Here is a 27,493-nt window from a genome sequence, read left to right on the forward strand (position 1 = left end):
TATCATAGACATAGCACAATGCTGCTACTAAATACAAAGATTTTATGCTGCTAAGCTGATTATATTTATCTGCTGCCAATAATCGCAGTTAATCATGTCATATTTATGTAGTTTATGTACACTGCCAGATTTAAACAAACAAAGCTGGCGTAATTATATCTGCTATTGCCATGTGTCAGCTATCCTACTTGCAGGCTACAGACTATATAAGCTATTAAATATCACTACATATATACTTCATACATTCACAGTTTTATTCCTGGCTAGGTAACACCAGCACACATTTTTTCCAGGTAAGTGACTTCAGTAACATATTTTCCACTCCCATCTAGAGGGAAAGAGACAAAATACATTGTCTTCCTTGGATTCTATTCCAACTGGGCTGGAGTTGTGTGATATTCTCCAACTGCAAGAAGAAAGTGGCAAGTCATGAATGTGTCTTAAAAGAAGGAGTAGTGGAGAGTGAATTTTGGGTTGGGGAGGAGACTGTGTTAACTAGTTTCTAAGCTGGTCATAACAATAAGTTTTAACTACCTAAGCAAGTGCATATATTAGAAATTTCATGTACAACCTTAAATACTTTCTTAATCACAGAATCTGTCATAAAATAGAGGAACTGCACTGATCTGAAGCAGGTAAAATTTTGCCCAAGGAATGCAGTCCTACTGATAACTTTCTATTGATTATATTTCAGAGAAAAGCCCAGAAATGAAAGACAAATCACTACCAAGTTGTCTGAAGCAGTGTGCTAGTTTTTCCAAACTGTCATTTTAAGGCTTTTTGTTGTTGATAGAGCTGTAGCTCGGATTACATTTTATATGCTTCATTTGCTTTCATACTAAAACATACTCAAATTTTCATCACTTTTCCTTATTCTCTTCTTGTTATGCTTCATAGACAAGGAAGGAGGCTCAAACATTTTCCACTGGTATATTTTTCCATTTCTCACTGATCAGTCTGTGACTGCACTTTTTAAGCTTCCTTTTTCTGGATGTAGAAATTGTAATACAAAAAACCCATTAATCTTTCATCCAATCAATTACTGATTCTGTTAATCTGCGTGTCATCTGTTCACATAGCACCATGGAAGCAGATCCATGCAAGCAGCACATCTCTCCTGTGCGTGTCCAGAGGTAAGCAAGTAGGTACTGCTTTAACCATGAACACCCAGTTTTGGATAAGAGGAGTTAATCTTTTTGCTGAACCAAGTGAATGGAAATCCTTAATTTAAGAAGTCAGGTAATAGCAAAATGTCTGACTGTATGGCAAATGTTATCTAAACTCACACTACATGTATTTTCAGTAAGAAAATAACCATTTTCCTAAAACTGTGATTACAGTTTGTCATCTTTATCCATATACTTCTTTTCCATATTTATTATGTGACCATTTGTCTTTCTCCTTACCTGCCATTTTCTATGTGATACCTAGATTATCAAATATTTTCAAAACATAATGTCCATACCATCTGTTTCGATCAGCTTTCGAAACGAAACCCTATTTGAGTAGGGAATACTGCATATGTCTACTGAAATACTTGACCTTGAAACCAGATGGTAAAAGGGCGTTATCAATTAAGACAGGATGACATGTACATTTTGAACTAATAAAAGTACAGTTCTAGCTTTCCTCAGGAGAACTTATAACAGGAAAGAGGTGAGGTGTAGATGAAAACCACAACAGATGTGAATTTTCCAGAGATTACCTACAATGCCTTATAATATTTCAGTAAGAAAAAAGCACTGCTGGTATCTGTGCTTTGTTAGCAAATATGCTGAATCTAAACTTTAGCCAAAGAGGGATAATGAAGGCATTAAATTGAATGGCTTCTGACCATGAACAGTTCCCTACCTTTATAACCTGTTTCCTAACTGCAGTATGATTAGCAATGGCAATGCCATGTACACATACATTCCCTCCCTTTTGTAGGAACTGATTAAGATCACTATAACAATACCTAGGAATTGACAATATAAACTTGGATGGTTGTGTATCTGAGAGAAGGGAACTTTTTATGTTCATGTGGCTTTCTACTTTGCCACACATTAGAAAAACAATGCTCACACTTTATCAACCAGTGATTTTGTTGGACTGTTTTTCTTTAGGTGACCTTTTCACATGTAAAGATGTAAGTTCCATACTGAAAAGACTTGTACTTTTTTCTCATCCTGCTCAGTTACTTGCTAGGTCAAAGAGGCAGAGGGTGTTGTGTAAACTTAAAGCTGGATCCAAAACTCAGTGAAGTTAGTGAAGAGACACTCAGCCTCTTTGCTGGATCAAGCTGTATGTTCAGATTTCCTTTACTTGTTTGTTTTGTTCAGCCAGCTAAAACATCAGTGAAAAAGATCTCTGTAACATATGCTTTAGTTTGTAGAAGGTGGGCATTCTTTGTTCCAACAGCAAACTTTGATCTGAACGCAGGGTATTTGGATGATTCTGGCAATTATAAATCAGGCCTGATAGTCCATTCTGGCTTGCAGTTCTGTGAAACTGAGATAAGAGAATCATATAATGGCTTGGGTGGGAAGGGGACTTAAAGATTGTATAGTTCTAACTCCTCTGCTATGGGGAGGGTTGCCACCCACCAGACCAAGCTGCCCAGGGCCCCATGCAACCCGGCCTTGAACACTTCCAGGGATGGGACATCCACAGCTTCTCTGGGCAGTCAGTGACAGTGCTTCACTACCCTCTAAGTATCGAATTTCCTCCTCACATCTAATCTAAATTGCCCTTATTTTAGTTTAAAGCCATTCCTCCTCGTCCTATCTCTGTTAGACCACCAAAAAGACTGTCTCCCTTCTCATTATAAGCTGCTTTTAAGTACTGGAAAGACACAATGAATCCTTCTCCAGGCTGAACAAGTCCAGCTTTTTCAGTCTGTATTCATAGAAGTGGTGTTTTACAGCCCTCTGACCATCTTCATGGCTCCCCTCTGAACTTGATCTAACAGTTGCACATCTTTCTTGTGCTGAGAGACCTAAGCCAGGATGCAGTACTGAAGATGGGTCCTCACAAAGGCAAAGTAGAGAGGAAACAATCCCCTTCTTCTGCCAGCTGGCCACTCCTTTGTTGATGCAAGCTAGGATGCCTGCTGGCTTTCTGGGATGCAAGCACATGCTGCTGGCACATGTCCAGCTTTTTGTCCAAAAGAATCTTCTCACCCATCTCCACAGGGCTGCTGCCCATGAGTTTTTCTCCCAATCTGTACACATATCTGGTATTGTCTTCCTCCAAATTCAACTCTTTGCATTTAGACTTGCTGCATTTCATTCAGTTCATGTGGGCCCACTTCCCAAGCTTGTCCAGGTCCTTTTGGATGGCATCCCTTCTTTCTGCTTTGCTCAGCATAGTGTCATCTGCAAACTTGCTGAAGGTGCACTTAATCCTATTATATGGGTTTTTAATAAAGATGTTAAAAACCACTGATCCCAGGATGGACCCCTGAGGGACGCTACTCATCACCAACGTCAACCTGTATATAGAGCCATCCTGTAGCCATAGTAACATCCTGGCTGTGGCCATCCACCAAACAGATCACACTTCACATCCATCTCTTTTCTATTTAGAGGTAGGATGTGGTGTAGGATCATGTTAAAGATTGGAGGAGTCTATTTAAATGACATCAGTTGCTCTTCCTTTTTCCATTTTTACTGCCACTATATCACAGAAAAGCACCCAATTGGTCAGGCATGATCTGCTCTTGGTGAAGCCATGCTGGCTATCTCAGATCACCTCCTCATCTTGCATGTGTCTTAACATACCTTCCAGGAAGATCTGCTCAATGATCTTCCCAGGCATAAAAGTGAGGCTCAGTGGCCTTTAGTTTCCTGGATCTCCCTTTCTATCTTTCTTAAAAATAGTAGTGATGTGACTTTACCTGACAGACATGATTTTTCAAATATGATGCACAGTGACTTGGAAACTACATTAGCTAGTTTTCAGGACCTTAGTATGTCCTTCTATGTCATCTAACTCCATAGACTTGTACACATTCAAGTTCATAAGATGGTCTCAAACTTGCTCTTTGCTTATAGTGGGAGGGAATTTTGTCGTGTCTTTCAGTCCTATCTAGAAGTTCAGCAACTTAAGAAATGTGGAAAGCCTGACTGCAAATGACAGAGAACTTGCTGGGTATGTCAACCTTCTCCATGTCTGTTGTCAGTTCTCTTTTCTCATTTATCAGAGGAGGTATGGCATCCCTGTATTCTCAAACCAGACACGTCTGCTTCCACTTCCCGTGTATTATTTTCACTCTCGAATTTACCAGCAGGTCCTTGCTCAGCTATTCCAGTATTTCCTGCCTTGTTTGCTTGATTTATTATACTAGGGAGAGTACTCATACTCTCAAAAAAGTGTCCTGAAGAGGCGCCAGTTCTGTTCTCTTCCTTTGTCCTCAGGGATAGCTTCCTTCAATCAGCAATACCTTAAACAGCTGAAAGTTTGCGCTTCTGAAGTTCGGGGTCCTGATTTTACTCTTAGCCAGTTCCTTGAGATCACAAACTCAATTAGGGTATGGATGCTACAGGCCATAATGCCTCCAGTCTTAACCTCTTTAATGACCTCCTCATCAGTTTGTCTAATACCTGGACCAGGTATCTTCAACACCCCAGGAGTCTCTGGGAATGCTTGCAACCTGTCACATTGTTTTCCTAGCAGATATGCTGGTGGCTGAAATCCCCCATCAGGTTAAGAGCCTGAAAGCACAGTGCTTCTTGTAGCTGAAGAAAGAATGCCTCATAAATATTCTCTCCTTGATCAGATGGCCTGTAGTAGATCCCGACTACCAAATGTCCTTTTTTGGTGCAGTCCCAAATTTTTATCCATAATCTCTCAACTTTTTTTTGTGGCTTTTTCTCAGAGGTAACTTTTCACAATCTGTCAATTTCTTAACATAGAGGGCAAATCCTCCACACCTTATTCCCTGCTTATCTCTTCTAATAACCTTTTAATCCTCGATTGTCAAGCTCCAGTTTTGTAATTCCTGCACACTTCCATGATGGCAATAAGGACATAGTTCTCTAATTGTGCCATGACATCCAGCTCCTCCTGCTTATTTGCCAAGCTGGGTGCACTGGCAGAGAGATACTTCAGCTGTGCTATCATCCACATTACCTTCTATGAGGAGCCCTCTCACATTTCCTTAGAACAAAGCTGAGTGTTCCTTGGTTCTTCTGTGTTACTCAGAAGTCATTCTCTTCCTCTGTCAAATGTAATTTAAAGATGTGCTGATAAATCCTTTGCTGTGCAGGACACTCAGAAGAACACTACCTGCACTCCTGATACCTTCAGTGTCTTTCTGAGATAGTGAAGTGTTTGTCTGCTTGGCAGTACAGGATCTGATATTACTCTAGTGGAGAGATCAAGAAAACTTCTGCACAAGCTTGCTGCTGCCAATCGTACTTACTGCTGCCACAACCCATCTAGAGCCTTGTCACTAAAGATTTGTGTTTTTATTGGAATATGACTCATACAATAGAAAATGGCTTAGATACAAAAATGTATATTCATGCTGCAATAACTGCAATCTAAACTCTGTCTTTCATTCTTTTACTAGAACAGCCACATAGTTTGTTGGGTTGTTGCTTATACTGGTGTTTGTTTTTTCACTCCTGAGAGTCCCAGAGCCCCTTATGCTACATGCAGTTCTATTTCTGACTCTTGGCAAGTTGTGATGTCCCAGATAACAGCACAGAAATGTAGGAGAATTTTGACCAAGGCACATGACCAGTTATTTTGCACATGTGCTGAAGCTTCAGGGACTTTCAAGGCAGTCTGTAACAAATACAGAATAGATACTGTGATTCTTTGTAAGGCCACTGTGCTCTTGTGGCTCAAGAATCAGATAATCTGCATTAGGAAGGGCAGAACAATATCAGACCTGTTGAAATAGAAAAGTGGTCTCCATCAGCTGACAAAATCACTGCCTCTTTCAGGAACCTCTTGTTTGAAAACAGTACCAGCAGTGTGGGAACAAGAGCAAAACATCGAGCAGTCAGTTCTTGTTATTCTTGCTGCTGTCACGCTATGTCAGTAGGACATGACTTCCAGCTCCATTTCAGGAGGGCAATGCCTTGGCCGAATCAGCTTTTCTTTTATGAGGATATTTTGGATGGATGAGAACTAGAGTTTAAAGATTTTATATGGGTTTTATTTCAAGTACACTACACTCAGGCAAAAATGTCACATCTCTCAAATCTCAGAACCTCAGAGGAATGAACTGGAGAAACCAGTCTCCAGCAGGAATGGAGCTTGTGCTGGCCTCACGCTGAGAAAATGTGCTTCATTTAGGTTTGTGTAGGATTGGTTGATATTGTAGTATGGCACCAGAAAGTGGAATTGCTGACTTTGACTTACAAGAATTTAATTGTGCTAATTGTCTGAGAAACTTAAAAAAAATAAGGTGAAATATTCTACTGGCAGTTCATTGTTTGCACTGGTACAATGCCCTGTGTGTTGAACCGTTATTGGAGGAAAGTTACTAGGTCATTTGTTTATGTTGATAACATGAAGACTTTGTTTTATTTTTGTGGAGTTGGGGATGAATGTAGAACACAACAAAATCAGTTTCAGGGAATACACATAAAGTTCACATAGACTCAGACTTCATAATGATATTCAGCAATACTGAAACAAAAAAATATATATATCCTATTTTCTAAGGATTATTAATTACATCTTCTTTGACTGTACATTGTCGTGTATCTTCTGTGTGACAGACTGTATAGGAAATGAAGCCTCACTGCAATGGATCCTTCACAAACTGAGTGAGTGGTCTTTGTAACAAGGATTTTACCACGTAATAGAAAAAACTGAGATATTGCCATATTTTATTTTTGAAATCATGGTCACATTTTCCTAGGAAAGCAAAAGCTGAATTACTCCAGGAAACAAACAAACAAACAAACAAACAAACAAGACATATTTGTCCAGTAATGTGTTTATGTATACATGGAAAAAGTTGATAAAGATGCAGTAAAAGCTGTTAAGAAATGTCAGGGGTTGTGCTACTACAGGGAACCTGAGAAGTGGCTGATAAGCCACATAGTATCTCATAAATATATATATTTAATAGATAGAATAGAAGTTAGTGACTCACAATAATCAAATGTTTTTTCCTTTATTGAACACACTTGCCTCATTGTTTCTAAAGTAAAATAGAATCTCCAAAAGATTTTCTGTGCTGTCCTCCAGAAGAAATTATAAGATTTTTCAAGCAGAAGTTGCTTTGCAATTCATGTTATTATACGTTTGCTTTCAAGAAGTTGCCCATATATTACCTGCAAATTTTCTACATATTTTATTTCCTGAACATCAATGGAATTTCTAAGCCAGAAAGAAGCAATTAAAAATCTTCCTATGATGTACTTATGCATATCCAAAATACCCTCAGACTTGAATTTTACACTTTGTAGCAGCAAGAGTGTAAAAAGCATGCTATAAAAAGAAATAAGCTCCAGACCAGAGGCTTCCATGTCCTCAAATCTCACATTGTTAGAATTCGGTTTAGTGAAGATGGGAGAGTTCTACAACCATTAACAGCATCTTGAATTATCGTATTAGGTTAAAGTGCAGAAACATGACCTGTTGTGCTTCTATTTTTGTTATATTCTTCCTTATACCTAGAAGGATGATCTGTGAGCTGCAGAAATACCAGCATATGTAAGCTTTAACAAGTAATAGCAAATAAAGAGTTTTGTGAAGACTTAAGAAAGATTTAATGACAAGTTCTCTTCTAAATAAGAATCAGGCTACCCATGTCACCAGGGTATCTGAATGGTGACTTTTTGGTATTGATCTATAGATAGCATTGAAGCATCCCAAGATCTCTGTATCAAGGCTGCTATTCCTGTATAATGTTGATCATTATCAACAGTCCTCTCTACTATGATTTATGAAAAAAATCACAAACGTGTTGAAGTACAGCTACTGTTTCCTGCCAAGATGTGAAGGCACAAAAACTTGGCATCAGCTGTTTGTGGCAGGAAAAATGCCTTCCATTAGTCCTAATGTGAAAAGAAAGTGAGACTGCTAAGGCTTCCTAGGCCATTCTCCTGCCCAGTTTTCATTACTATTAATAGAATAAATTGTATTTTAATGTCTTATTTGGCACCAAAAATTTTAAATAATTATTTCAACCTTGGGAGGAATATCTGAATATCTTTCCATTGTACTGTGAGAGTATTTTTGATTAATTGCTGCTATTCTGTGTTGTTTGCCTCTTTTGTTCACATAAAGATTTATATCCTCAGTTCTTCTGAAGCACTGCTTTTCAAGGATCTTGAAAACTGCAAAGTAAAACTGAACCTTCGCAAAGTTATTATTAAAAATAACTTATTCTATATATACAGTAGCAATAACAAATGATCCATCTTCTGTTGTTGTTATTGAGGTACACTTGTTCTTGGGAAAATCAAAGAATTTCTACAACTGAAAACAGCTTGTGTTTTATTTTAGCATTAAAACATCACCTAAAGGCTCCAAACAGAACTTGCTGCCTGTTTATTCTGATCTGTGTTGCTGTAGGTAGAATTGGAAAAAATTTTTCCAGTTTGTGAACTTTTCTGGGAGCACACATATCTTTCCTGTTCTGCATCAAATTCTAATTGAGATATTAGACATTTCCATTTTAAAATGTTCTCTTTTTTTCTTCTTTTCTTTTGTGTTGGACATAAACTTACAGAAATTGATTCTTTTAATACATTTCTCTGCTATGTAAAAACAAGCTCAGTACATAGAAATTACCTTTCAAAAAGGCATTTTATGACAGATCTTATCATAGATCTGTTTTCTTCTGGATGAGTGTAACAGAGAGAGTCCTGTAAATACCTCATCTTACTGGATTTCTGTGACTCCTAAATGCTATCTGATGGGTCCTGGACATGATCTTTCTGTTCCTGTGACTCCTGTGTTCCACCAGGAGAGGACTGGCCAGCAGGAAAAGGGAAGTTATTGTCCCTATCTACTCTGCCTTCATGAGGCCCCATCTGGAGTACTGTCTGGGGCTGGGGCCCCCAGTACAAGACAGGAAGCTGTTGGAGAGGTCCAGAGGAGAGTCACAAAGATGATCAGAAGGCTGGAGCACCTCCCCTATGAAGACAAGGTGAGGGAGCTGGGCTTGTTTATCCTGAAGAAGAGAAGGCTGTGGGGTGACCTCATTGCAGCCTTCCAATTACAGCCTTTAAGTACCTAAGGGGAGTCTATAAACAGGAGGGGAGTCAACTCCTTACAAGGGTAGATAATAGCAGGACAAGGGGAAATGGTTTTAAGCTGAGAGAGGGAAGATTTAGATTGGATATCAGGGGGAAGTTCTTATCAAGAGAGTGATGAGGGGCTGCCCAGATTGGTTGTGGATTCCTCATCCCTGGAGGTGTTCAAGGCCAGTTTGGATGGGGCCCTGGCAGCCTGGTCTAGTATTAGATGTGGAGGTTGGTGGCCCTGCATATGGTGGGGGGGAGGGGGAGTTTGGAGCTTCATGATCCTTGAGGTCCCTTCCAACCTGAGCCATTCTATGATTCTCTGATTCTGACTCCTGAACTTTGTTAATAATCAAGAGTCATTTCCTAACTACACAGCACGTTGCAGAAAGAAGCAGTTTGTACCCTTTCCACAACAGTCTTAATTTTTTAATGTAAGTGTCAGTACAGGGTTTGACAGTTGCCCTGAGGAAGTAAACCATGTAGTTAATGCTCAGAAGGAGCAGGTAGAAAGAAATAATCTCCTGATCTCCACCTATAACATCAAATTCAATTTAATTCTCTTAATCAGAATGGACTCTTTCAATACCAAGCTTTTAAAAACTCAGAATACTACAGTCATCAAGTTAATAATGATAAAATGATATTCATAGAAATCTGCGTTTGGTTTGGGCACAGCTTCTTCATTTATAATGACAAATGAATGGTAGTGCAATTCCAGGTAAGGGAACTCTGCACATTCCTCTCCTTATCTCATTAAACTACATGTGCATACTGGTGGTGAATGTTAAAACACACACACACTCTCCTACACGTGCTTCCTGAAAACATAAATTCTGCAAACTGCAGCATAAGCATTCTTCCTACTTCTCCTGATAATTGGTTTAATGGATACTAAGAGCTGGAGAAGCTATGTAGCACGTACAATTTATCGCTATTGCTAATTACAGGAGTGCACGCGTTCAGCATGTTACAGAGAAAGAAATGTATACAAGAGCACATATGTACAAAGTATCTCTAAATCTGCCTTCTAATGAAAGCTCAAAATGAAATTTCCTTAAGTACTTCCAATCAAAGTCTTTGAAAAAGCAATCCAATCTTAATATAATTAGTACACTCACAGAGTAACCCTTTATGGCCAATTTAAAGGTATTTAGCTAGATGTCAGCACTTATTTTCAAGCACTCTCAACATTTTGAGCCACCAATTCTGAAATCTCTTAAACAAGATGGAAGCTTAATACTCTAATGACTTGCTGTTGGAGAGGAATTCACCAACTGCTTAACAAAAAACAATCAGCATTAGTGATGACAATCACATTGTTTTCATTTCTACCTTGCTTGTGCGCAGCATTATTTCCTTAGGTTACCAACCCTGCCTTCCTCTATGGAAAATGATGAAACCTCAGGGATCAGCAAATACTCATGTCATGCTGCTGCATTCTTTGACCACAGCCACAGATATTCTTTAATTAGCTTTTAAATTAAACATTCACTTCCCCAATATTAACAGTTCTACGGCATGCAGAATTACTCAAATTAATTAGTCAAATTACCAACACACAAAATCAGCACACTAAGATTTAGAATCCATTTGTGGGCCTGATCCACAGCGGAATTAACTTAATTACCGCCTTAGTATTTACTTCAGCGTATCTCAATCCATCCCTGCGTTTGGTTTAGGATCATTTTTCTCCTTGTGTTTTGGCACTGTTCCTCTTGTCCAACAGCTGTTGGGCATCTAAAAGGATGGGCCTGTTTTGGAGAATGCATGCTGTGGTGCCATGAGATGTATTCCGATGTCTGCAGGCCACAGGGACTGCTATATGAAGGCCGTGTGCCCACTGCAGCTCTCTGCTCTCAGATGGAGCTTGCTGGCCACCCTGCTGCCACCAACATCTGCTGGGCTCAGCAGGAGCTCTGAGGCTTGCCTCAGTGCCTACATCTGGGCCTTAACTGCTCTGTGTCCTCAGTGTTGCCCAGATTTCCTGGGGCTGCATGGTGGCTGCAAGAGATCACGAAGGCAGAAAACTCCAATCAGCAGATTGTTAGCATCAGAGAGTACTTCAAATCCTTTCTGTGCTTCATTCTGCTTGCCCCACCCAGGTGATTGCCCTGCAATGTCTCTTCTGCCAAGCAGACGTTCCTTCTGCCAAGGGCTATGTGTGAAACCTGCTGGACATTGTCCAGATTCATCCGGCTGCTGAGGTAAGTGCTGCCAGTTTCACACTGCCCTTGACATGGAAGAGAAAGAACAGAATTACTTTTCAAGAGAAAAGGTGTTCACACGACTGTTGTTTGAGCTCTTTAAAATGCAGTTCAGTCAACTGGAGCCTTACAAAGACTAGAGAGTTGGAAAGGAAAACTTTTGTATCCTCACGGCTCAACAACCTCCCAGGGCCAAAAAAATAAAAATAAAAATGAGACATATGTTCATATTTTCCAATTAACAGTCTCAGTATGGTTAAATGCAGCGAGCAATGCCTTCTAATATCTGGATTTCCACCCAAATGTATTTCTATACCATTGCATAGCTGGAAAGTTTCTCTGGCAGTAGCTTTGCTTGGCCACAGGTAAAGCATGCTTCAAGGGACTGCACAGTAAGGCTGCAAATCTGAAAGTAAAATGCCAGTTAGGGTAGAAATATTACAAACATGGGCAGGAAAAGCAAACCACAGGCTGGGAGGGAAGGAGAGGATCAATACATTTACTCTAAACTAATGAATTGCTTCCACCATCTGCTTTCTCCCTCCTTCCAAACTATTCATCTGTGTGCCCTTTTTTATTTCTCTTCTCACTTTCCCTTACATCTGTCTTCCTAGATTAAGTCAGTTTATTATGAAGATAATTGTTATCATCAATAAAGAAGCACTGCAGCACCTATGAATCTCCCCAAAACATGAAGCAGAAAGTAAAGAAGGGGAAAGAGGCTGTGTGTGAATCACCTGACAAAATTGAGCCCTGCCAGAAATTTCTTACTGCACTGAAGATCAGTCTTAGCAAAATAATGGCTAGGATTAAGATGATGAGGGGCAGGGGTTGGGTGGAACAAATTTAATAGGACATGTCCCAAATCTATCAGATCAGGCCTCTTGCCCCTTAGCAATACCATGCTCTGACTGATCTATACAAGCAGCTTATTAACATCACAGGGAGCATTTTGCTTCTTTTGTATTTGGACAATGAAATGTGGCCTAGAATTCCCTAGAAATTAGTGAAAAACTGCTTACCAAGCTGCAGAGCAAGCTCTGGTTCACAAATCATGGAAACTAACACTTTTTGCCAGGTGTTTACACTGAAATATAAAAGATGAAATTCGCTTTAAAAGACAAGCTTTGCAAGCTGCTTGCCTCTAATGATCTGCTCTTGTAAAACTATTGCAAAGTATATTAATACAGAAGCCATTTCAGACTGACAGGATACTAGTCAGCTTTTTAAATAGTTTATGGCCAGTTGCACAATGAAACAAGAACTGGAGAAACTGTGGATAAACCTAGGTTTCTAGTCTGAGTCTTGGAGAAGGAAAAACAGATGTCATGAATAATTATAATGCCTGACTGGAACCATACAAATCATGAGAGTGGAAGAAAAGATGCTCCACAACTGTTTTATTATCTCTCCCCTGCTATCTGCAATTTCTTTAACCTTAGCTGATGTAAACTAATGTCTTCTATTATCTTTGATAGAACCTTGTTCTGTTCTGAGTTGACCCTTGGTCAATTTGAAGCAAGTAAGTAACCAGCTGTGTTGCTCAAGAAAAAGAAAAGAGGCAGGAAAAAGGAAAGTGACTGCTTGAAGTAGTTTGGAAATGATTGTGTTCATCTTGTCCAGAGGCTGATTGCAGCACAAAACAGCTCTCAGCTTTTATCTGGAAGCTGGCTTCAGAAAAAGTCATGGGATAACTACTCTCTCTAAAAGAGGTTATTCTAGCAGAATTCATGCTGTAAGATTCAAGCATTTGTAAGCATACTATCATTTTCTCATAGATAGCAAATTTCACTATTTTGGAGATGTGTTATTGGTTACAGAAGGAAAAAAAACAAACATGAAAAAGCATCACAATTCAGTGCTAGCAACAGGTTTGACAGCTATCTGTCAAAGAAGGTAATTGATGATACATTTCTCTTGATGTTTAAACCCATCAAGAGGCTCTAAATGCTCGACCAGCAAGCAGAGAGTGATACTGCAGACAAAGACCCTTCCTTGTATCAGAAATCCCAGTGGAGTGAATGGGAAAGTGGATGCATGTAATGCTACCCCATGGCTGCTTGTGAGATCAGGGCTCACCATCTGCACAGTGCAGCCTTAAAACTCTATTGATCTGCCGCGTCCTTGTCACCTTTCCGTGCCCTTGCCTACAAAGGGGAGTACAGCCACTTTAACACCCCAATGCACTCTCATTGAAAATCTATGACTATCACCATGGGTCACCATGTTGATAAAACAGGCATCATGCTTTGTGCTGTGAATCTCACTCATGGCACTTGTCAGCTGAAGAGCCTTAGTTGCTAGCAAATAGAGCACAGGTGCCAGAGGTGGGCACTGCTAAGCCTATGTCCTGCAGGAAGGCACAAAGGCAACAGCTTTGCAAGGGGCAGCAGGCATGCCTCGTGTTACAGAACCATAACCCCAAAGATTGCATTTGGCAGAGCTTGTCCCTAAACCCTTTAAGCTGAATGATCCAGGAGGCAATGAAAGCCTCTTGTTTCCCTCTGGTTTTGTTTCTTTCTCTGCTCTGGACAAGCTAACCAGCACTCTGTGGAGCATAGCAGCCATCATACTCTCAGATGAAAATCCTATGCGCAAGGACCTTTGGGTTTTCCCACAGAGTGATTTGTCAAAGCTCTGTGACCTTCATCAATCACTTTATTTATGTATGAACATCTAAACCTGCCTCAAAGAGGTTCAGGTCTCCTGCTGTAATTACCATTGTCCCCACTAATCAAGCAGTGCTAGCCCATTCCCCAGCTCCCAGGCACGTCACAGTACAACAATGCATGAATTACTTTGGTGCCAGTGTTTCCACGGAGCTATTTGGCTTATCACAGCAGCACTAACTGTCTGTTGCATGTCACATCAGGAGCAGCAGTCCTGTGTTTATCCTCCATAACTCAGTGCCTGGATGCTGCCAACAGAGACAAACCATTTGGGCATTGATGCTTTGCGTTGCTGCAGGACTGCAAAGGGACCCAGCTGTCTCCTCTGCATCATGTGGCATGAGCTACGACTTCTCCTGGGGAGCTAAGCAGCTCCCTTTTACAGTGTAATTGTGAATAGATACAGAGATATCTTTGAATTTCAGCTGCTGTGTTCATTTTTTAAGAAACTGAATCTTTGATATTCAGCATGAAAGATCAGAATACATTGTCTTAATCCTTGCAATGAATTAGGTTGTCCCTCAGAATGAGAGATGAGGCATAACAGTAATGACTGATGGTGAACAAGAATGTCTGCTCCCTTTATCTTAAAGGAAAAAGTTTTGCAAAAATCAATGCAATCAGTATCCAAAGAAGACGTAAATTTTCAGGCATTCTTTTTCACACCTATTTATTCTAAACAACAACGACAAAAAATTTCCAGTTCCTTGCTTCATTGTATATATAAAAAATGAAACAATTTGTGTGCCAGGTGAGAAAGCCGAATTTCAAGAAGTGTAATTTTAAAAAGGACAGATCATCTGACTGTAAACTCGAGGACAGGCTTTTATAAATCTCACACACATCAATGTTTGAAGCCTATGTGTTGCCATGGTTACCATGACATTGCGAGTCTTATTTATAGCCCTGCACTATATATATTGCTTTCCAGAAGAAATGAAAGGGATGTCTGGCTGTGAAGGAATCTGGGAACTGCACATTAAAAAGGAATTGCACAGGGAAAAAAAAAATCTAATTAAGAAGGGATTGCTGAGGTTAGACACTGGCTTCTGCAGCCCGGGGCTGTGAGAGCATCCTCTGATTGGAACAGCCAGGAGGAATGCGAGCAGACACATACCATCTTCACCCCCAGCCTGGCCCAGGGGAAGCAGGGGCAGGATTTCCCAGCATTAGTCCATGTTCCTGTAGGATGCAAGGGGGCACCCGGGTGGCAGTGCCCTGAGCCCCATGGCTAGCGGGGCTGGTGTGGGAGAAAGGCTTGGGGCCAATAGTGGCAGCCTCTGATCTAAGTGCCCTCCAGTGCTGCTTCCCCACAGACAGGAGGCTGCAGACATCTGCAGTGATGTGGGACACATTCCCCAGCAGCGCATTTGGCTTTCCTTCCTCTCTGAAGGACATATGTAACACACATGTGTGTATTCATATACATATAGATGTTATGTATATTATAGAATATATATTCTTGTAAGGTATAAATAATATAATTTCTATTATGATGCAATCATATAAAAAAAGCAAGTCAGTGGCAACATTTACAGAGAGATTGTCTTGAAAAATAAGATAAAAACAAGATAGAGAAGGACAGGACAATAGGAAGGAAGGAGTGGGAGAAGAGAAAGGGAGGAAGAAAGGGAGGAAGGGAGGAAGGAAGAAAGGGAGAAGGAGAGAAAGAGAAGAAAAGAAGAACGGACGAGAAATGGAAGGAGACAAAAAGGAAAAGGTGAGGTAGGCAGGCACTGAGGAAGAAGGGAGGGAGGCGGGGAGGGAGGAGGGAAGAAGACAGAGATGAAGGGGGTAGAGGGGCAGTGGAAGGGATGAATTTTCAATAAAATGCTTCCCCAGTTTTTAATCCAATTCCATTTCTCAGAGCCAGGTCACTGCCCAAGGCAGCTGCTACCCCAAGGTCAGTTTCAGCCACCCAAGACAAGGCAGAGGTGAATCAATAATTTAGACAGAAACAGAAAGTAACAAAAATGGAAACAAAAATCTTAACAACTGGAATGCAAAACCATAAGGAAAAAAAAAGTTTATTAGAAATGTCTGATATCAGGGTCTTAAATGGTGCCTCAGTTTTTCAGGACTGATACCATGGGTATGATTGCAAGCAGAGTTACTGAGGAAAGGAAGATCTATTCAGAAACCTCTTTGGGAAGGAGCTGGAAATGAGGCCAGATCATTGTGCAGAAAGAGCACACACTGCAGTTTCCATACACTGCTTTAATGGTGAGTGTTCTGCTGATTAAAAACCTGTGGGAATGATTGAAAACAGATGTCCATAGAAAAAAAATTGGCTAAGGTCTGATGGAAACAAGAAAGGCAAGGTATCCCATGTCTCTGATAATGACAGTAAAATGTCCCTTTCACTAATTTATGCTCTTCAACTATCATGGATCCTGACAAAACACCTATACAGAATATTTTTTTAAATATTATTTGTGCCTATTTTCAAAATTACAATAGCCTTGGAATTGTAAAGATGCAATCCAAAGCTCTCAGGCTGTTTTGACATTAGAAAGCAAACAAGGAAGCAAACAAATCTGCCATTTAATGAGACAGTCACAGCTGTAGAAGCACAGGTGTACTCTAAAATCATTTGTCCTTTGATTTTCAGTCTCCTTTTTCTCTTTGCTGATGCCCACAGGGTGAGATTTAACTTAGTCCGTTACTGGGAGTACTGTCAGTTTTAGTTAGGGAGTAGGAAAAAAAAAAAAACAAAAAAGGGGAAAAGAAAATGAAGAAGGGACAAAACAAGAAGAATTAGGTCCCATCCTCCTCCCTCATTCTAGAGAGATTTTTTTTTCCCCAAAAGCAAAATGTTTTCCCTCTTAAGTCATATAAGGCAGAAATTGAATGTTCCAATAAAACACTGTGCATGTATTGTAATTTTGCTTCAATATTAATTACAATGTCATGGCTGTGCCTCCATTGAGATTTTGCCCCTCAGCAGTTAGTTATGCAGGTCCTGTTTAGAAGCACTCATCATAATATAAATATACTTTTGCTTTTGTCTGCAAATTACTAGGTGACCCAATGCCACTGAGAGCTCTTGTACTATTATTTTTCTTCGTATTGATTAAATGTAAATTATTGAAAAAAGTAATTGAGGAAACTCCATTGTAGCGCTGTACCTGGAGGCTGTCACTAAATTTGATACTTCTGACCTCATAATTTGATATAATGTTTATTATCCAAGATGCCACTCTAGGTGTCTATTATTTAGGATCTTACTTGTTCAGATACCCACCCAGGCACATTACAGAGAGAGCGGGAGGATCCATTCATCAAGTGGATAACAGATAAATCTTTAGGCTGCAGCAATTGAAATAACATTTGCATTCAGTTGTACCTCTAGAAGAATGGAGAGGAAAATTGTTAGAGTTGGCAAACACATGGCTTTACAAGATCCTAAACTGATTTTTTTTTTTCTTTTATAATGAAGCCCTATGGGAAATAATATTCCAATATAAACCTAGGGAATCATAATTCTTGCAAGAACCATTTTAAAATATACTGACTTTTGGTAGTCAGTGGTTCTTTGCTTCATATATGCATCTGATTCTTCACAGGCCAGATTACAAAAGAAAGAGGACATTTTTTCAGAATCCTTGTGGAGGCATGGTGCCAATCTTCAGGAACTTGGTCAGCAAAACTGACTTCAACATTATATATATGGATCATGTCCTTCTGGCACATAAGATCTTTTTCTTTTCTTTCTAGCATAACTTTCTGATCTTGCAACTGGACCACAAGATCATGCACATTAAAAAATCATTTGTTGTAAGGCATAACCTGAGATGCTAGATCATTCTACCGGCTGGAAGTCTATGGCTGAGATGTTTCCATTCTGTGTTAGTCACTTTGTAGCAGGAGTTAAATAGAAGAAAAGATGCAAGTGTAATTGTACTGGCTAAATTAGCCTTCATATGTACCATGGTACTGTTCCGAAGGTTTTTAATGATTCAAGCTGGACATTAGGAAGTATTACTTTTCAGAAAGGGTGGTCAGGCACTGGAATGGACTGCCCAGGGAGGTGGTGGAGTCACCGACACTGGGGGTGTTCAAGGAAAGACAGGATGTTGTGTTGAGGGACATGGTTTAGTGGGAGCTCTTGGTAATAGGTGAATGGTTGGACTGGATGATCTTTTAGGTCTTTTCCAACCTTGGTGACTCTATGATTCTATGATTCTATGTTTTAAAAAATATCACTCTGATCTGAGCAGTGCCTGATGTCCCTGCATAGATTGGCCAGGGCTACCCTGGAGCACGCTGGGATGCACCCAGGATCAGCAGAAGACTACGTTGCATGCTGCACACAGCAAGGCCATAGCCTGTGAGTGTCAGGCACTTGCTATTCCAGAGCTCAGACTTAGAATCAGATGTTGGAATAAGACAGAGAAGGAGTTATCTATAAAGGTGAAAAGTTCTCTTCATATTATGAAGGATTTAGGAAAGGATCTCCTTCTATAAAATCTAGAGTGTTTAACTATGGCCTGAAATGAAATATCATGGGGTATTTTGGCCTGATAGTGAAAGGGTATTAATAAAATCTGTGAGATTTCAACCTTCAAGAACAAATAGCAGGGTATACATTACTAAACTCCAACTTAAGATCTCAATGGTACTCAAAGATACCTCGTTATCAGACTGCTCAGATATCTTTCTGATTTCAGTCAGGGATATGAAGAGACAGCTTTCAGATCCCAAAGTTCAAATGCAAAAAGTGATATAGAGAGTATACATGAATTTTGTAATGAAATAACATAGGTTTTTATATAACGTGTTTATTTTTCTGTTTTCTTGCTTTGGAATCAGTAGAACATTTCTATATTGCTATATTCTTCTCAGTACCACATGTCAGAAGTGTCATTTTGTTTTCTCCTGGATCTTCCAGTCTTTGCCTGTGCAGCAGCCTCTCAGCTTTCCCTGACCACTCGCCAGGACCATTTGGTTCTCAAGACAGATCACACAGGGTAAGTCAACCAGAAAGGTAGTCTTGGTACTTTCCAGCCAAACACATTCAACAATGCATTACATGATGTAAATTGTGTGCATCTGTCTTGGATTACTCCAAGAATTAAAAGTAAATAGGCAAGCACCATTTTGAACACTATAAAAGCAGTGGGGTAGGAAAAATGTATATTAACCACAAGTCTAAAACAAATGTTAAGCTACTCAAATACTGTTATAATAGACATTTTTATCTGAAGCATACCTGAATGTAAATGTCATTCTTACAGCTGAAGTGGTTTAAAATGATGTAGATAACACAAGAACAGCACCAGAAAATGTCAAGGAGGCTAAAAGGAAATGAAGCACATTTCCCATCTTCTGAAGAAGTATATATTTAAACAGAAATCTTTGCAATTAGCAGCTCCAGTGCACAGCAGCTCTTCTTGTAATATCTGTTTGTTTGTTTAGTTCCTTAAACTGCTATTTTGTTCTTGCAGAACTGCTGGTGTTCTCTGTACTTGCCATCATCCTTTCTAGAAGTGTAAACTCTTTACTGTTATTACAGTTTCAGTAGCATTTGGACTTCTAACATATTTGCAAGCTTTCTTTCTCAGAATAAATGAACAAAATTATTCAGTGTCACTTACTTATGCAGTGTTTCTGTGGGATTTTTTTTTTTTTTTTTTTTAATTGCCAGCTGATCTCCCTTCCAGTCTGCTTAGCAAGCATTCTTTTTTACCATTAGAAGCTGATACTGGGCATCCAAGGAGACTCCAGCCTTTTATCTCCTACACAACACACAGAGGCTGATCTAACCCTTGGTGCAAATTAAAGCAGACCCAGGGCATGTAAATTTGTGTTGCTGTCAAGGGCTCCCTGAGGGCCTGCCAAAGATCCCAGACCCATTTTGTGCTCCAGCTTTGCATGTGATGAACACAGAGATCCTTCTGTGACCTCTGCCTAAGTCCTCCAAAATGTCCTTCCCACAGCGCATGAGAGGTTATACACATGCATTTCTCTGAGTCTACAGGAATATCCTCTAAAATGTGATTCAATAACTAGTGAATTTCCTAGGATGTGGGGTTTTTTTGTTTTGTTTTGTTTTTTCCCATCTACTTCCCCCCCCCCCCAGCTACTTTCCTAACTACATTTAGCAATTTTTAATAGCATGGTAGTAAGTATGCTGAATGAGGCTCTGTCCATACTACTGTACTGAAAGTAAAAGGCAGAAGTCTGTCCTCAGAAGTTACTGCATGTTGACACAGAGCACCAAGGCAAAGGTATTACAAGTTCTTCTACAGAAATGCTTCTTCTAACAGTCTGGGTGGACAGCTTCCCAGTTTCATGGCTGGATACAAACAGTTTGACAAACGTGTTCTAACTGATGTCAAAGCCCAAACCAGAAAAAAAGAAGACAGCATGGAAACTTCTGAAGCTTTCGGAAAAGACAAGAAATAATTATGAATTTGGGTCATTTCTAGAAAGAAGGAGTGACTGCAATGCCATATATTAAAGGGGTAAATGCTTCTTGTGTGGAACAGTGCCTGATCTCATGCTGTGCCGCACCTGGGTTATACTGGTTGAGCAAGGAGAGATTGTTTCTCAGAGCTGAGGATCCCACAGTTCCTGTGGTGCAGTTAAAAACTTCAGGAATCCTGTGCTTCTGGATCTCTCTCATGTGGTTTTGGTCTTTAGCACAGTGACAAAAGTACTCAATTCCACTCTGCGTTTTTGGTAAAAACTTCATAGATATGTTTTACAACTTGGTGTTCTTGGTTGCTATGGAATTAATTCCTCCTTTTTATTTCCTTGGAGACCACAACAGTGCCATGTGTGTTTAATGCATGTTAATTATTGTTTGTTCGTATGTATTAAATATGATGTGGTGATGTGGAATAAGGGGTGAAATGTCATGGTTTTCATGGTTTTTCATTGGTATTCCACATCCTAACATCATGTGGTGCACTGGGAGTTAAAAAGTCAATGCTGCAGTTACATGAATTGTTGATATTTCCTGTCTCTTGTCTCAGAAGAAAGGAATTAAATACAATTCTCAGAAGACTTCATTTTTCCGTTTCCATTTTCCATTCAGAGGGAAAGATAAAGCAGGCTGGGAGTCATGAGACTTCCTTCTTTGCTTCCTGTCTGCTTCGGCTACAGCATCAGAGTTTGGACTTCAATTTCAGAAACTCTCTCTTTGTTACTTTATTTGATTTATTAGCTTCAGTCCCAACCTTATTGTATTATATTGTATCATCTCACATTCCACTACCATATTTAGTAAAATAAGTATTTTCCCTTAGCTCATTGCCACCATTTTTCTTTGTCCAGGCCCATCTCCCTCTCCTTTCCTTTCCCCCCACTCTTCCCAGGGTGACGATCCGTGGGTCCCCTTGCTCTGTGACAAGTACAAAGACCATAATAACACTATTTGATAGAGCAAATTCTCAGCTACAAAGCACTATTTTTCTACACAATCACCACAACTAGATATGCATTTTTGTCAGCAATGAATGAGAGCCTGCATGCCACACATAACAATCTGTACCAGAAGAGATGACCCACTGTCACCATCATCCCTGGAGAAACACACAACCTAGTGCCTCACAGTACTGAGTAAGCTGGCATAGGTGATTGCTAAGCCAACTTCTCACCATTTCTGGTCAACCAGAGAGGTCACAAAGAATTTGAGGTCTGCCAGCATGACGCTCACCTCCAAGAAGGGTCATAAGGAGGATCCAGAGAACTACAAGCCTGTTAACCTGACCTTGGTGCCAAGGAAAGTTAATGAACAGATCATCTTGAGGGAGATCACATTGCATGTGCAGGACAACTGGAGGATCAGGCCCAACCAGCATGAGTTAATGAAAGGCAAGTCCTCATCTTAACCAAACTCATCAGCTATGTTCGAGTGAACTGCCTGGTGGATAAGGGAAAGGCTGTTGGCACAGTCTATATGGACTTCAGCAAAGCCTTTGTCTCCTGTCTCCAATAGTATTCTCCTGAGGAAGGTGGCAGTCCATGGCTTGGACAGATACATGCTTTGCTGAGTAAAGAAATGTCTGGGTGGCTGGGCCCAGAGAGTCGTGGTGATTGGAGTTAAATCCAGCTGGCAACTGGTCCCCAGGGGTCAGTACTGCGGCCTGTCGTGTTCAATGTAGAATCATAGAATCACTGAATTTCTCAGGTTGGAAAAGACCTTAAAGATCATCAAGTCCAACCTCAGCCTAACCATACTGCCCTAACTCTAACAACCCACTGCTAAATCAGGTCTCTGAGCATGATATCCAGATTGTTTATAAACACAGTCAGGGATGGTGACTCAACCACCTCCCTGCAGAGCCTTTTCCAGTACTTAACAACCATTTCTGTACAGAAGTATTTCCTAATATCCAACCAAAACCTCCCCTGGCACAGCTTGAGTCCATTTCCTCTAATCGTGTCCTCTTTACTGATGAGCTAGAGGAAGGCATAGAGTGCACCCTCAGTTAGTTTGCAGATGACATCCAGTTGGTAGGAAATGTCGATCTATGTGGGAGTCGGAAGGCACTACAGAAGGATCTGGACAGGCTGGTTAGCTAGGATGAAGCTGAGATGAAGTTCAACAGGACCACTGCTGCACTTCAGCCACAACAACCTCAGGCAAAGCTACAGACTTGGGGCAGGGTGGCTGGAAGGCTGTGTAGGAGAAATGGACTTTGGGGGTGTTTGTCAGCACTCGGCTGAACATGAGCCAGCAGTGAGTACAGGTGGCCAAGAAGGCACTCTGCTTGTATCACAAATAGCGTTGCTAGCTGGAGCAAAGAAGTGATCTTCTCTCTGTACTCATCCTTAGTGAGGCCGCACCTCAAGTACTGCGTTCATTTTTGGGTGCCTTACTACAAGAAAGACATTGAGGCCCTGGAGCATATCCAGAGAACGGCACCAGAGCTGGTGAGGGGTCTGGAGTACAAGTCCTGTGGTAAATGGCTGAGGGAACTGGGATTATTTGGCCTGGAGGAGAGGAAGCTCAGGGGTGACATTATTTTCTACAACTATCTGAAGGGATTTTGACTCTTTTTCTGTGTAGCTAGTGATAGGACTAGAGGGAATGCCCTTAAGTTGCACCTGGGGAGATTCAGGTTGGACATTAGGAAAAACTTCTCAGAAAGAGTGGTCAGGCTCTGGAACAGGCTGCCCAGGGAGGTGGTAGAATCACCATCCCTGGAAGTGTTCCAGAAACATTCAGATGGACCGAGGAACATAGTCTAGTGGGAAATATTGGTGATAGGTGGGCAGTTGGACTGGATCAACCTGTGGTTCTATGATTCTATATCCAGCTCTGACATTGTGGGCCAACACAATGAAATTATTTTCAGAGCAGTCCTCATATTTAGAATCTCAGCAAAAGTATTTCACTGTTTTCTCTAATCAGTGACACAGGGCAGCTTTACCTTAATCTCCCCATCTTAATTGCTATTGATCATTTTTAAATACAAAATCATATGTATTCTGGCACAGTAATTTGCTGCAAATTGGCTTTCCTGATGACATGAATCCCTAGGAGCTGCCTTTGAGGCACTCATAGGTATCACTTTATTCTTTTCTTTCATAGAAATTTCTGCTTCTCACTCCCTTGTGCGTAAAGTCAAGTATGAGTTTTACTATACAAATACCTGACTAATGAAAACTCCAGTGCTTCCATGAAACCTTGACAATATGAACAACTCAGAGCAAGAAGAGAAAATTTTGCAGAGACAGACTTTTCAGACAGATAATAGTGGAAAATCCTTTTTCCACAAGAAAGGATTAAGGAAAGCTGATGAAATAATAATAACTTGCTAGGCAATAAAGCAATGAAAAGATCTAACGAGTAATAGAAGCTACTGCTTTCTCTCTGTCTAAGCACAGGTTGTGTCTTCTGTGTCCTATATGAGTAATAGCAAATGGCATGGTTTTTAACCTTCAGTCTCCTGAGACAGCACTGAAAGTGAGATTGTGTGGTGCTTTACCCTTCGAAAGAAAGCATATATTGTAAGAAGGGAGCATTGGGCTGCAACTGTGCCCTCCCTGAAGGTCACTGCAGAGTAGGGTCAATTTATTTAGCAGGTCTGTTTGAGTCCTCAAGAGGGTACAGGATTAAGGGGGAGCACAATCCTCAGCTTTGCTTCCAAGGCTTGCTCAGCACAGCTGTTGTGAGCAGACAGCTGGCTACAAGTCTCCCTGATGGTGCAGCTAACTGTCAGGTAAAGAAGAGAAGAAGAAGAGAAGAGAAGAGAGAGAAGAGAAGAGAAGAGAAGAGAAGAGAAGAGAAGAGAAGAGAAGAGAAGAGAAGAGAAGAGAAGAGAAGAGAAGAGAAGAGAAGAGAAGAGAAGAGAAGAGAAGAGAAGAGAAGAGAAGAGAAGAGAAGAGAAGAGAAGAGAAGAGAAGAGAAGAGAAGAGAAGAGAAGAGAAGGTGCTTTCCTGAGTGATAAGCTCAATTCTTATGTAGCTTAATTCTTTTATGAGTATCGGCGACTTAGATAACTATTGTGTTACAACACATGTATTACATAAAGAAACTAAAATTCATTAGAAGAGAAAAATAAAACAACAGAGAAAAAAAAAAAAAACAAATCCACTTTTTCAACACCTCTGTGTCTGTGATGTATAGTATATGAGCTGTTCTCCTCTGCAGTGGTATCTGACAGCTGTGTAGTTTACTGAACTAGCATTACCTTCTCTGTGTGCAGTGCACTCCTCACTTTCAGAAAAATGTATCAAACCAGCAAATCAAATTCTGATTTATTAAACTGCAGTGGAAAAGGAAGAAAGGGAGAAAAGAGTGATTGGCCTGGCTAGCAGGAATATACAGGAGAGTTATTCCTTCATGAAATACAAGTTAAAATTAATTAATGCTACTAGGAAAGGAGGGAAAGTGATTGCAGTCTCAAGGCTAAAAAAGTAAAAAAAATTGTCTGGGACAAGATGTGGGAAGCCTTGTGTTTGGTACACTCTAGAATTTTTTTAATAATCAAATATTTTCATTTGTGAAGATTGAATCTTCTTTACACCCCCTAGATTTTAGCTTAGTACCTAAACAATGGTGTGCTTTCAAGGCTTCTGCCAGGAAAAGGCACGTTTCTTGCCATTTGACATGTGCTGAGTTATGGCACATACGAAATGGTGCACACACGAATCCTTGCTTAATACAGGGCTCCCAAGCTTAAATTTCCAACTTATTTCCCTATTTGCTGATTTATGTATTCGCCAGCTCTACAGTCAAATCTTCCCAGCTTTTCATGCATAGAAGTTTCCATGGTAACCTTGTGAGTAAAGGTAAAACTGTGGTAGAAGTCAGCAATGAGACAACAAACCACCAATGCACAGAAAAACTGCTTTGGGCAGGTTGTGAAATGCTCTGGGAGCCCAGCATAGGCAGGGTCTGAGGCACTTTTGGCTTTTTGAACTGAACTTCCCTGGTCAAGCTTTCTGAATGAATTACTTGGAAAATGCTCTGGGCATGGTAAAATTTATTAGTAGAAGACAGCCTGGACTGCTGAAATAAAACAAATAGAACCCCAACAATCCTGACACGGCAACAAGATAGACCGCTAAGAAGAGGGGTGGCTAGTGAACGGAGATTCTACCTCATTCCAAAATACGTTTTTTTTACACTTAGGGTACAAAAGGTTTATACAGAGCAAAACAGATCCTGATAGAGGGAATTCCAGTTTCACGAGGACAGCATGCTTATCCTTGACTTTCTTTATTGCTTGTACACAACCAGTAAAACTCAATAAAATCAAATATATCACCAGCTGAAAAGAGACGGTGACCAAACCTATTCTGATGCTTATACTTTTTTGAAAGTCAGAGTATTTTCTGGTAAGAAAGGATTTTTAAGCTCCTTCTGATTCTCTGAGGTCATTCAGCAGCAGTGTTTCAGCATTTCTTTTTAAAGATTTTTATCTTTACTAATTCTCTTGCATGATCCGCTTAAGCTCACAAATCTAGAGCAACCTCAAGAAAAACATTACTTGAGGATGACTGTGGAACTCAGTGGAACACATGGAAAGGCATGTAGCACAGATTTATGATAAATCCTAATTTTTAGGGTTTTGTTTCCTTGAGGTTGAGCAGGCCGGGATGTCCCTTCAGGCCTGGAGAGGCAGGGGGCGGCCTGCAGGCCCCCTGGCAGTCACCAGCACCACCTTGTCTCTTCTATTCCCCTTTGCTGGGGGGGAGAACAGCAGTTTGTGCTGCTAAGTAAAAATCAAAAAACACACCACCAAAGCATGAAAGAAATACTTAGGCCTGATTAATTGAAACAGTAGGATGTCTTCAGTTGCACAAAATGACAAATCACCGCTGAAGAGGGATGAAAAGCTCTGAACAGGCTAATAACTTCATAGGGTACATCACCAGGCCTGCATCCTCCCGAAGGGTGAATGTCTAGCAGCTTTCAGGTTTTATAAGACTCAACAAAATAATACCACGACATGAGAAGAAAGCAATGAGAAAGACTTGCTGTTGTCAGTGGGGAAAGGCCTAGAGCAGAAGCCCTGACAGTACAGTATATATATATGTTTGTGTGTAGTGAAGAAAGCAGTGGCTGTAATGTGTCATTTGGCTGCTGGTTCTGTTAACTGTTTACTGGTTCTGTCCTGTTGGCTTAATGCATTTGCTCTGCATATGGTATTACCACTCAAATAGCCAACGCAGTGAAGAACCACTAATGCACTAAGCTGCCTATCTGGAAGGAACCACAAACTTCTGTCCCCATCTGCCAGGGATTAGTTTCCAGGAAAGATAACTGTTTTTGCATTAAATGCTGGAATTGCAATTGTTTTTTACAATAAGGACAAGAATAAGCAGGCTGCACTTTGCTTCTCTGATGTGTGGCATGTTCCTCCCTACCGCTGTCCTGATTAATTGGCCACAATCTGTGTTTTTGTATCTGATCTGTACCCTTGACTGTGCAATGTATTGCATAATGCAACCTCATCTGCTTTTAATTATTGTGAGATTAAATTTACACAACTGATGAGATGACAGAGACTGAAATGCACTAAGAGATGTGACAGAGAAATGTCCCACTGATCAGTACCTTTGTTTCCGTTGTTATTGGTACACTTCATGCTGCAGAGGGATAGTTTTGTACAAATGTGATACACGTCTAGAACTGGGCCTAACTGCTCACTGCCTTGGCAGCTTGGTTTTTGTTTATGGATGTATAAAGCAGGTAAATAAGACAGTCATTTTTTCTGCATAACATGCAGCAGTGCTGGTGCAAAGTTGCCAGCATCACCACAATGGGGAACTCTGCCTGCAGACCTGGCCGAGTCTTCCTAAACCCATGAAAAGTTCTCTTTCCAGATTTAGTGTCTTGTCGCTACCTAGTCACCCTCACCAGCTTCCTATCCTCTCAGACTCACCTGCTTGTTCCCAGAATCAGAGAAACAAAGTAGCTGGATGTTCTTTAGTCTGCTCTGACGTGTTCCAGCACTTAACC

This window comes from Meleagris gallopavo, chromosome Z (assembly GCF_905368555.1).
Source record: "Meleagris gallopavo chromosome Z, MGAL_WU_HG_1.1, whole genome shotgun sequence".
NCBI lineage: Eukaryota > Metazoa > Chordata > Aves > Galliformes > Phasianidae > Meleagris > Meleagris gallopavo.